This window comes from Lycorma delicatula, chromosome 10, assembly GCF_047948215.1.
Source record: "Lycorma delicatula isolate Av1 chromosome 10, ASM4794821v1, whole genome shotgun sequence".
Lineage (NCBI taxonomy): Eukaryota > Metazoa > Arthropoda > Insecta > Hemiptera > Fulgoridae > Lycorma > Lycorma delicatula.
The window spans coordinates 109099296-109113147 of NC_134464.1; the positions used below are offsets into that span (position 1 = coordinate 109099296).

The 13852-nt window shown below is 27.6% G+C and overlaps 1 long non-coding RNA gene and 1 pseudogene across 2 annotated transcripts in view; both read left to right on the plus strand.

Moving 5' to 3' along the window:
* Positions 1–13852, plus strand: part of LOC142331547 (uncharacterized) — a 162627-nt gene that overhangs the window by 112869 nt on the left and 35906 nt on the right. The gene's annotated exons all lie outside the window — the stretch shown is intronic.
* Positions 4741–13311, plus strand: LOC142331623 (putative polypeptide N-acetylgalactosaminyltransferase 9; annotated as a pseudogene).

Below are 13852 nucleotides of genomic sequence, written 5' to 3' on the forward strand. Positions count from 1 at the left end.
GAATATGAAGTAAATTCCATGAAACAAATATAAATATGAAGTAAATTCTATGGAAAGATGCCTAATTTTTGGAAGTGGCCTACAAAACGAGACCAAATCTTATGTGACAAAGAACATGTAGTGAAAAGTATCTTCTCCAATACTGGAAAATGTTAGAGGAATTTAGAGTTTTCCTTAAACTGTGTTTAAATTTGTAGGCAAAATAGAATAATGAGAACTTTATGTAGGATAATTAGAAGTTCAGAGATTATTAATTTGTTTGGCTAACTCAAATTAATCCTTTTCCACGTACAATATTATTCATTACCTGCTAGTTATTGTTCATTCACTATTGATTTTGCACTTTCTAAATTTATGAACATTTATTGTTGTAATCTTATTCAAAAAATATTAAAATAGCTATTTTAATTTTTTAGTAATTTCTATAGAATATGTTACAGTACTATTTTTTCTAAATGACACTAAAGATTAAATTACTGAAAGTTAAAACTATTCAAGCTTCTAAAATTTTCATTCTCTGAAGCATTCATCCTATTAAACTTGGATTTTGATTATTGCACAGTCTTAATCATAGTTTTACAAATAAGGGTTCATCTTAATTAGTCTGGCAAAGATAATATTCCAGTTATGTGAAAAAGTTACTAAACATAAACATTAAATAGTATCTTTCATCTTTGAAACACACAGAAAACAGCAAAATAAGGTTATGATTGTTATCCGTAATAGTTAAAATCATTATGAACTACTGAGCAATAATTAGAGAAAAGGAACAAGTACTCTTGCTTTTGAAGATAGACTATAAGAAATCATTATTGCCATTTATGTTGGTGCATACCTCCATCAACACATACACGAGTAACCTCAACAGAAGAACTCAGGGTTTTGTCAAACAAAATTCCAAGCCTTAATAACTTAATATAGACTAGTCATTATAAAATATCATTATGGAAACATGTAAGTGACTTGAAGTGATGATGTTACCAAGGAGTTAGGGATAGCCCCCTTCTCCCGCTGTATCTCTCTAAATATCTTGTGTATATATATATATATACAAAACATATACTGGGTGGCTGAAAAGCAACTTACATCCCTCTCTAATTCTTTTTATGATTGAGATAATTGGTTTCAGTTTGTATTGTTCTTACTACTTGCACCAAAGGCTTACTTCATTGAAGTTATATATCATTCTTTTTAATTTTTGGGTGGTGGGGTTAAGGAGAAACTCAAAAATTTCAAACGAGACAACGGTCATTTGATATATCATTTTAAAGAGTTTGATAATATGAGATAAATTATGTAATTAAAACTAAATTCTGATTGCCCAAAATTCAGTTCCAGTTATCTCTATTATAAAAAACATTAGAGGGGATGGTTGTAAAGTTACATATCAGCCACCAGTATATATGTTTTGTTTTATCCACATTTAAAGACAAATGATAATATTCAGCCCTTGCAACTAATGAGACAATATCAATGCTTTATTTGCAGCATTAGAAATATTATTTAAGTAAAAATTATTATTTAATATAATTTATGAGTATAAACATATACATTACATTTATTACATATATATTTTTAACTTATTTAAATGAATATTATGAAGAACATAGCAAAGGCTTTAAAATAGTATTATTAGGTGAAAGTCATATGTCATTGATTCAAAGCTAGATGGATATTATTAGGTATTTTTAATAATGCTGTTGCAATACTGTGGTCCAGCCGGAATCCACATTGATATTCATGAAAGAAATTAAACGCAGATTTATACCTATAATGGTCTAATTACACCTGCATATACTAGTTTGTCAATGGTTCATGTTCATTCTGTTATGGGCGACAGTATTCATAGCATCAGCAGGAATATTAAGAAATGTTATACTTAATGTTGTCATCATTTTTGTGATTGTTCCAAGTAGTATTGTACCAGATATAATGAACGCCACCCAGTTTTGTAGATTAGTTTGTCAATTGGACTTAATTTGAACATATGATGTACACCTATGGCAATAGTACTCAATAAAAATGTCTTACTAAAGATAAAAGTTTGTTTTAAAAAATTACTGCATTGTTATAAGATTTACAATAATTATTATTACATGGGTGTAAGTTGACCCAACTGCTGATCATCTCGGCATCTGTTATAATGATTAATTGTTTATCATCAATGGGTGGTTCATAAACTTTTTCTTCAATTTTACTTAAAAGACAGTTTGAGTAAGCTGTAGATGTATGTACAAATGCCTGGAACAGCAAAATTAATTATATTTATTAAATCCTTATTTATATGCACATAACACATATAGTTTGAAAAAAACACTACTCATGATTATGAAAATTGTAATATGAAATGAATGGTAAATAAAACTTTTTTAATGTTCTCTAAATATGATTCCTTTATCACGTTGTTTTTTTTTTAATAATAATTGAATAATAATAGAATACATTAATGTATTTATTTATACTAATTGAACTTATTCAGCCATTATAATCATCTTCTGCTTCTCAAATTCCATGCCTGACTACTCCCTGTAAGTGCTTCACTTGTTTCCAAACCCTTATTAGTCTCCTATTCTTCAGCATGGTTTTATGAATCCACACTTACAAACTACATCTTTTTCAAGCTCAATTAAAATTTTACTAGTACAAATTAATTTTATTTTTAATTTCAAATCATTTAATTTTTATCTTGGATTCTCCATATTCAATTTCATAAAATTATTTCCTCATTCCTAACCTTCTCCTTTAGAGAATTAGTTTACCAGAACTCATGTCTAGTGCACATTTGTTCTTTGTACTCTAAGAAACAGATTAAGTAACATACATATTTAACGTTTCTACATACTTCTTGTACATCTTCTTAGACGTCTACTTCATTCCACAAATCTGAGTAAATACATGACAAACATTTACCTCTTCCTTTTTTCACTATATTGGTAATGTCAGTTTCATGTCTAAAATTTGAAATTAAGAGATGCAAAGATGAATTTGAGTTTTTTTGTTTTACCTATTGATATTTGTAAATCTCTTTTATGCCATTTAAATTTAAACAAATCTGAAAGTCTGATTGATGGCTTCCCATAATTAACATAAAAGTAATATTTTACAAAATTATTTGAAATGATACATTCAAAGTTAAACTCGTTATGTACTTATTTCCTTTATAGTGTGTAATGACTTATTAAAAAATGGATATATATGTCTATAATAAACATTTTTTTAACAACCATTTTTTCAAACAAACTATTCTGTTCTTGGTCTGTGAAACAGAGTAGTGCCATAGAATTCAGTGGAACTCTACCTCTCTCTACCATTAAATACATTATATCCCTTGAATCATTTTAAATTAACAAAAAATTGAAAAAAAATTATGTGATATTCAAAACACATTGTACCTTTAAGAAAGCACAGGAAACTTTATTAATGGTGTTCAAGAGGTGCAAGTCTTGATTTACTTGGCCACTGTGTGCCACTGCAGCAGTCATTTAACAGAAATTAAAATATTCCAATACTCAAACCATTCTTGTCAAAAAAAGATTCTATATATGTGAACTAAGATAAACTGAACATTGTGATAATTTGAGTGTTATTCCTTCTCTAGGCACTTTAAATTCCAAGGTTTTTTGTAATTAACAAATTTATTAGTATTGTGGTATAGAAACTTTTCTTTTTTACTACATTTCCTTTGGCACAAGTAAATAAAAGAATTTCATCAGAGATCAGTTCTACTACTTCATGGGGTCCTCTATTCACTTCAGTTTGAAAAAAATATATATAAATATTGCATTATTGATGTTGCTGTAGAATCTGGTAAAAATAAGTATCAGGATTCCCCTTTATTTAAAGTATTTAATAGACGCATTCGACTATCTATTTTAATTTTTTCGGTTTAACATAATCACACAGGACTTGTAAAAAAAAAAATTACTTAAATTTGCAGGTTTTTATGGTAGGAACATTATTTTTTAATTTTAATTTCTGGCTTTATATAATAATTAATATATCTACTGTTACATAATAATTATTATTACATAATAGTTATATTAACCACATAAAAAAAATAATTAAGTAGTTAACAACATTAATAATTAATTAGAAATAATACTAATAATATGTCTATTGGTGTATATAGCATTAATATTCCAACAGAAACTATAAATTATATTGCAATCACATAGTACTTTATAGAAAGACAAAAAATATTCATATAATTGTTGTATTGCCTTTTTTTGTAATGGAATTTTGCATAAGTAGGATTGATATTTACTGATTTTCTCATATTTTTCATATTATTTATACTTGACATTACAGATTAACCACTATTGATGATGTTCACATAGTTTGACCTTGTAGTTCCTGGATTAGTTTTAAAATACACCTTAAATATTTAATTTTTAACTGACTTCATAATTCAAGCAGGTTCTCGGCCAAGCTCATGAGTTCTGATATTATTTGAGAAGTAGTCCACAGATCACGATAAAGCTTTAGCAAATGAATGTACATTGCCAACATGCTGTATGGCAAGTAACAATTCATCTTTTAGAATCTTAGTCTAAGGCTGATCAATTCTAAAACTTACAAAAAAAAAAATATTCCAAACACTTTCTTATTATATTCAATTTGTTTTATTACTTGTATTTATCACTACATTGTGGCAGTCGTATGCTACTACATACTAGAACCACTACTTGATAGAATTGCATTAGATCCAACAACGGTTGTTTGTCCTGTTATTGATGTCTATTTAGTATTGACAAAGATTTCTTTGAAAAACTTGGCACTTATGATGTGGATTTGATATATGGGGTGGAGAAAATCTTGAATTATCTTTTAAGGTCAGTTGATTTTTGATTTATAAATTTTTATTTTTTTAAATTTTATTAATATTGTATGCTTTGTTTTAAAATTATTTATAACCTCTGTTTTTATATGTATTTGTTTCTTTTTTCTTTTTGATTTTAGTCACTTTAGGATATTGTTTTAACTCTTAACTCCTTAAGTTCTTTCTCCTATGCTGTTTTCTCTCTTCCCAGTACCTCTTCATTCGTTTCGCATGTTCTTTGGGCTTTGGGCATTTCATTTTCTGATTTTCTTTCCAGGTCTTTTGTTCTTGTAAACCTTTTAACATCATAAATTTGATTTTAAAAGGTGTTAATTCTACAGTGCATTCGGAAAGTTGCTGTGCACTGGGATTATGGAATTGTAATGATAAAACTTTCTTAATTATTACTTTGAATTTTTGTTTCATTATTTTATAAAAACTGATATTATAATAACTGGAATAGTTTATAAAAGATGAATAGTTTATAAACGCTGCAAATGTTTCAGTTTGTTTCCAATTACTTTAACCAGTTGTACTTGAATGTCTTGCGTATATATTGTTATTGCAGTTTTTAGTTCGCCAATCGTACATGATCTGTTGCGATACACTTCTTCTTTCACAGCCCTCTGTAGAAAGTATTCTGGAGGTCACAAATCCCTCGAAATGTTTTGTTCACCAAAGATGTTTTATAAAAAAGTCATTGACCTGTTAGCTGTGTCGCGTGGCGCCATCTTGTTGGTCCCAACTGTTATTAATTTCCATGTTTGTTTACAGACTAATGAAGTTTGTTAAAATAGCACAGTAACGATCACTATTAATTGTATTTTCAAAAAAGATTGGACCTACAATGCGTGTTCTATTCATACCGACCTAGACTCAAATTTTTGCTTCGTGTAAAGCTTGTTTGTGTAAATGAGGGTTAGTTATCGACCACAGTAGAGTATTTTGTGAATTAATATATCCTCCCAGATGAAACCACGCTTCATCTATAAAAAAATGTAACATAACAAATTACTTTGTAGGGGAAAACTTTCATTTCTTTCTTTGAGCTTTATGTTATAGCATCTGAAATATCAGTAGCTCCTGTTCAATTAGCTTAGGTGGTCTTCCACTTCGATCAGCGTCTTCAACAGAGCCTGTTGCATGAAATTTTTAGATAAGAGTTTGAACTGCATTGGAGTGGGAAACAGGAATATTTTTGAATACTTTTCAGAAAACTTGTGCTTCGCTAAATCAGTATACTTGTTATCTTTATGAAAGATGTGTTCAACAAGAAAAATTTATTCCTCTACCAAAAGAACCATTGTTTGTCACTACTAATGATTCTGGTAGACGAAACAATACAAAGCAAAACGAAGCACGTTCAGTCACAAATCAACAGTTGATGTCTTAGTTTATTACTAAACAACATTCAACGAACCCAACAAGCAACCAACCTAATGCCAAAAAAACAGAACACACCTCATAATTCTAAAGCGTACTGGAGTACTGCAAAAAAACTTTCCGAATGTACTGTATAAGTCTTTTTCTGATATACATTTTAAATTTTGTCCTTTTTTTAACTTCTTTAATCTATTTTACCTCTATCTCATTATATTTTCTAAGTTAACCTGTTTTTACTATTCTGACAAGCTGACCAAAGAATATAAATCTTCACTTTTTCATTGTCTGTTTTTTTTTTTTATACTTTTTTCATCCGTTTTAAATTCATTTATGATTAATAATGTTTTTACTATTCCTTCTTGGCTAATATAACTATACATTACACTCTATAAGGGAAAGTATGCAAATCAGATCAAACTTTGAATGTCGTGGTTTGAACATCTTGACATTTCATATGGACCCACTTAATCAAAAAACACAATTTTAACAATGAAAGATCTATTTATAGATAAGTTGGCTTATTTTTTCCTTGATATCTTCATACTTGGTTTGGATGAAATTTGACATGATAATTTCTATATCTGTTGCAATGATACTATTTAATTTTGGTTGCTATCGGTCTCACTGGCAGGAAAATTTAGGTCTTATTAGTTAGGTATCTCAAAATTTTACAAAAGAAAATTTTTATGTATAATTTAAGTTCCCCTTAGGAAACTAAGATCGTTCAGACAGTGCTCAGTCTTATTCAGACCTCCATAAAGGATGATGAGGCCTAAGCATTCTTTTTTTTTTTTCTGGAAGAAAAGCAGTTAATGTTGTTATGTATGTTGTATAGTATGGTGAATGTAAAAAAAAGTCCTACATCAGCAATGTGCTATTCTCATTTGGGTAAGTACCCTGATTTTTCTTCCTCCCAAAAAAATTTGTTGGGGATGGTGAGACATGTGTTATTCATGTCCTTTTTTTTGCTACTTTATCACCTTTTTTTCATTGATCCCTTTTCTCTTGATTTTATGAGTCTAGCAGTTCTGATCGTACTACTAGGTTTATAAGAAAAGGTTGGAACTGATTTTTTAAAGATTGATTTTAAGCAGTTTATTATAAAGCAAAGCTTCCATTGAGGCTCTCATTTTAAGAGCAAAGAGACTTAAAGGCTCTGGGGCCTGGATATGCTCAGATCCCCAATATATGAGTATGTTGGGGCCTGAATATGTTGTTGACAGCTTCACTTTTTTTACCTCTCTCTTTTTTCCTGTTTAGCCTCTGGTAACTACCGTTTAGATAATTCTTCAGAGGATGAATGAAGATGGTATGAGTGTAAATGAAGTGTAGTCTTGTACATTCTCAGTTCGACCATTCCTGAGATGTGTGGTTAATTGAATCCCAACCACCAAAGAACACCGGTATCCACGATCTAGTATTCAAATCCATGTAAAAATAATTGGCTTTACTAGGACTTGAACACTGTAACTCTCGACTTTCCAAATCAGCTGATTTGGGAAGACGCGTTAACCACTAGACCAACCTGGTGGTTCACTTTTTTTACCTAGGCTGTTTTAAAATCTGTTTTGACATTTTAAAGACTTAAATTATTGCTACTATTTTTATTCAATCTAAATAATTATGAATCATGAAGAAGACAACCCTTTTGTATAATGTCATTAAATGTCTATATAATATAGGGTTTTTAATTGAAAAGGTGACTCTTTTTTGTATCTGAACAAAAGAAATTTATTGCATTTATTTAAGCTGGTCAGTAGAAAATCCATTGATCAGTAAAATGTATTATTTTTATTATGGATAAGGATATTGCTATCACCTGAGGGATTCTGGGGTGGATAGGTGTCGACTGTGCTTAGTGATGCACGCCTTTTTTTTTTATGTGGTTGTTTGACTTGTTTTTTTATTGCTACATAAAGGTAGATCATTCTTTTCATATTGATTTACCATTTTTTTTCTTAACATAGATCTCTTTTTCACTGGTGGTTTATTATGGTGTCTTTCAGCTGATTCTCTGTTGGATTTCCTCTTGAAATATTAAGTTTATTTTTTACTTGATCAATCCAGGAACCAGGAACCAATTAATGTGCGATATAAAAAGCTCCAACCTGGGGCTAAAGTTTAGTTTCATGTACACGCACATATATATATATATATATATATATGTATGCTAAAGAAATACATCCTATGTATATATCCTAAAGAAAGACAGATAATAATTAAAAAAGTTAGAGAGTTGCTTTTGGAAAATAACTATTCCAAAAGTTTTATTGATAAAATTGTGTGAAGTCTAGAATTTATAGGCTTTACAATACATTTTTTTATAAAAAAGAGAATATGAAAAAGAATATTTGGCGCTTCAATATGATCCTGATTTGTCTGAAAATATAAAAAAAAATTTTTAAAATGTACTGATGGTGGCTCACAGTAGGTACAATACAATCGGTAACATTTTTCCAAAATTAAAGGCGCCAACAAAGAAGCAAAATCTGTATAGTGGTTATTCAGCATGTTATATTGGACAAACATCCCAATATTTAAAAAAAGTATTGAGATACATAAATATAGGAAAAATGAAATTACTCCATCGAATAAGTATGAAAAAGCCAAAAAACATAAATTTGATTATGATAAAGTAAAAATTTTAGAAAGGGAACCTAATTTCGTAAAAAGAAATATATTTGAGATGATCCGCATTAAAAAGGATATAAATTCTATAAATAATAGAACGGACATATCTGATTTAAGTATTACATATGCTAATGTATTTTAATAGATTAAAATTGATTGTATTTTATTGGTTATTTGTTTATTTTGGCTTTTTTTTGTGTAATTTAGGTTAATTAATTTAGGATTAGTATTTTTTGTTTGGGTTGTAACTAAATGTTATCATTGGAATGGTGGTGGGAGTATCTATGAAAATGATTACATTTTTAGTTGTGGGGGTTTTCTGCTTTTGTTATTTTGTATGTTTGGTTGTTGACCTAATGAATTGCATAAGAAAATTTTCTATTAATTTGGATAATTTTCTAACTTATTTAGTTTATATATATATTTGTCTAACCAAAGAATACAGTTTAATTATTATATATATATATATATATATTTATATATAATGTGTGTGTGCCTTTTACACTCCGTATCGGAATTTGTCAAATTTTATATAGTTTTTTTTTATATTTTAAAAAAACTTTGTCTGTGATATTAGTTGTAAGATTTTAGTGATATTAGTTGTAAGTTTCATTTCACATTTTTATTTTTTTTTTAACTTAGTTTTAATTTTTTATTATATAATTTGTATTAGTTTTAAGTTTTATTTTAGTGTTTTTATGTTTTTTAGCTTTTTTTCTTTCTATTTTTTTTCTTTTAGTCTTTTTGTTATCCAAGATTGGGCCTTTTACACCCATCTCAGATCTTGTTAAATTATATTTACTTTTGTTTTTATTTTAGTTTTTACCTGTGATATTAGTTTTAAGTTTTAAATCTGTTAGATTAGTTTTTAATTTCTTCTTTTTTTTCATTAAAAAAAAAAAATCCGGGCAATGATAGACGTTTTTCGCCCTCAAAAAGAATAGTGTCATATTACCTAATTTAATTTTATTCTGTACTTGGTAGATCAAGCTATTTATTTATATTTGTAAATACATATATTATTTGTTTTTTAATGTATTTATATTATTTTTTGTAGACATGGATGTGTGGCGGAACACTGGAAATCGTTCCATGTTCACATGTCGGCTATATATTTTGAAAACGTTCACCATACAAATGGAGAACTGGTGTTAATGTTTTGAAAAGAAATTCAATTCGACTAGCTGAAGTATGGATGGATGAATATGCCAAATACTATTATCAGCATGTTGGAAATGGCTTGGTTTGTAATTTTTAATCTTTATTTTATTTACTTATTATTATTATTTATATAAGTTTGATGACAGCTTGAACTGACCCAAAATTACCTTAAATATTGATTATTTAATATTTTTTTATCAGAAAATCTTCCTCACCATGGAGATTTTTCTTTAAATACATGAATTAAAAAATAAAAATCTGTAAAGAGTGGGAAAAGGTTTATTATTTTTAATTTATTATGAATAAATTACTTCTGAAGTTTCTTTCACAGGCATGTGCATAACTTTTAACAATTTCTTTTGATTTACATGTTTTAATGTTCACCATGTGACTGTAAAAATCTGCAGTAAATGCTGCTCAATAAAGTCATGGTGTCACTTTACTTTTATTTCTTACCACACGACTAAACTTAACTTCATAAAACCTATTTCTAAACTTATGCTAAAAAATTTATAAATTTTTTGTTACCCTGTTATTTTTTAGCAGTTTTTTTTTTAAATTGTAAGAATTCTAATCCATTATCAACTAGAAATGTTTATTTGTGGTCATATCTTATTTGAAAAGTTTTCTAAAGATTAAAGAACCCAAAAACAAATATAAAAAAACCTGATATGGATACCATCACATGACTGGACTTCCTTGTACTATTAAATTACATATACACTTTTTTTGCTGCACTCGATTCAAACTTATTTCATTTGAAAGTAAGATATGATTCTCCAATTCTTTAATAAAACAAACAGTTACACAATTGCTAAAATATTAGTTATTAATATCAAATATTTATAAGATTATTAATTCAACAATCTTACAGGAAACATTAGAATAGAGTAAAAGTCCCTTCATTATTCTTTAAATAAATGTATGTCTTATATCTACCTAATGCTGTGTTTTTTTAAATTGTTACGATGTAACCATCAACAAAATGAAAAAAAAAAAAAATAATCATCAGATGTTTCACCAAATCTCATGTGGACACCACATTACTTGCATGCCTATTAAATTATATATACACATTTTTCTAAAAATAAAAAGTACATAAAATTTTATTTCATTAATAACTTCTGATATTTTTCATATTTTTTATTTTATTGCTGTTATTCAATAATTATTTATTGTAAATTTTTTTTACAATTGGAGGTTAATAAATCAATATATTTAAATTACAAAAGTTAAAAAAAAGAAGATGAAGTCTGATTCCAACCAATGTGCCTTCCCCTTATAAGATCCAAATATTTAATTAATTAAAATTTCATTTGACTATAACTCTGGAACCAATGAAAATAAGTACCACTTATGATACATCATTAAAAATCTCTCAATGAGGGTTTAGTACTGCAGTTATAAGTCTAAAATCCGCAGTTTTCTTATTTTGGGCTTTTTTTTGGACACTTTTGGTTCAGTCGATTGCAATCAAAAGGGGAGGTGCACAACTAGATGTTACAACAGTCCTAATCCAAAATTTCAACATCCTACAGCTAATTGTTTTTGAGTTATGCAAGATATATAAGTACATACATACATACGTGCATATGTACAGACGTCACGGCGAAAATAGTCAAAATGGATTCATGGGTGATTCCGTTGAAATCTGAAAACAACAATTTTTCATGATCACAATACTTCCTTTACTTCATACAAGGAAGTAAAAAACAAAAAAAAACTAGTCAAACTCAACCAATTTTACTATGGGAATCATGATTTTTAGAACTATGAAACCTGAAAATTTCATGATTTTTGGCAAGAAATTGATAAATTTTAGTTATTGTAAAGTTAAGTTTTTTAGACAATAGAAAAATTACTATCAGATTGAACATTCCTAAATTTCTGATCAATTTTACGTTGTGTTAGATGTTTGATATACACCGCTCATTTTGTGTATTACAGCAGCTTGGTAATACCTTTTGTCAGAAAAAATAAAACAAAACACTATGATGAAATAAGTATAATGTTACAATTCAAATATCACAAACAACTAAAAATAGTAATAAACGCACAATCCTTTTGGCTCATCTACGTATTATACAACACACCAATAAATATAATATTATAAAAAAACTAATATAAAATAAAGCATTCTTTTCACTCTGATTGAACTATGATTTCACAGCCAACTCAAAACGACAACAAACTAACAGTATTTACATATTACATGATGAACACGCCTAAAATAAAAATTTTCTCTAAAAATAAAAACATAAACAATTATTAAGTTCAAAATAATAATTTTTGTTTAACATTGCAATATTAATTCTGATGTCACAAATGACTTAGTCAGTAACAAATGTAACCTATATCAAGTGGACTGCCATGTTTGCCATGACAACCAAACATGTGATCATTACAAATGTCATTTTGACAGATGAAATTTTACTGAATCATGTTCCTCGCATAAAATGAGATTAATGAAAAATCTTCAGAGGGTTCATACGACAGTCATTTTTTTTATCAACTAAGAAAATGTTAAAAACAAAGTAATATTAAAAGCTTAAACTATTTTGTTGTACTAGTAGTGTGATAATCAATTTTTAAGCTTTATATCAATGAATGCCCAGTCACTGAAAAGATTACTGCTATCTACAACTAAAAAATTTACATGTGTATTATAAACAGAATAGTTATATATATAGCATGTATAATGTTAAAAGAAAATCGAATACCCAGACAGTTTATGTGCACAAGTGAAATTACTTGAGAAAATGTCTAAAATGAATAATTATAGTTAAAGGAAAATTGCTTATTTAGATAAAATGCACATAAATCAAAATTTTATATATGGAAAAACAGGTCTTTAGGAACTTTAGGTAAAGGTGAAATAATTATTTTACTACATATTGGTTTAGCATAAACTTTAAATGCATATATGTGTTAATATTACATTTTGAATGAAAATAGATGTTCATCTTACTCCAATAACCAGTTTATAGGAATGAAAACAAATAGAAAGTGTTATAAATGATGAATTACATAAATCGGTTGTAATGAACCAATAACACAGCTTACATAATTCATTAAAACTAGACTAGCAATTTTATGGTGCAATATTAAGTTATATTATAGCTTAATTATATTAGTAGTAGTGTTAAATTGAATTGAAACTATTAAAAAAAAAAATTTTTTTTTAATTGAAAATACTTTTTTTAGGGTGAATAAAAAAACATTTGAGGAAGAGATTAGGTTGTAAATCATTTAAATGGTATTTAGAAAATGTATATCCTGAATTATTTGTACCTGGTGATGTAGTTGCATCTGGCGAGGTATGTATTATACTATTTTTATTACTATTATTATTTTATAAATATATTTTTGTGTTTTTAATAAATTTAATTTATTATTGTTATAGATTTGATTATAGAGAAGAATTTATTTATATAAACAAGTTATCTTCAAAAATTTTCTGAAATTTTTTTTTAATATTCGTGTAACCCATTTGTAGAAACGTGTTCTTCATTAATTTACCATTCTTGAATCAGCTCTAAAAGGAAAGAATTTCCCTTGAAATTCTTATCTTTTAGAGTTGAATTTATATAAGGAAATTAGTAAAAATTAGCTGCTGATCAAGTTTAAGACTTGCAGATAAGGTGGGAGTATGGTGTAGGCTCTTCAGAGTTGTTACATATATCATGCAATATACTTATTAATTGTATGAATGAATCTAACATGAATTGTCTTATAAGAGAATTCCCACTTTTTTGTCATATTTATTTAAAACCATTTATTCTGATTAGTTTCTATAGATAATAAGATATGTTAAGAAAAGTAATCAAATTTATATTACAAAATGTACAGTATGTTAGT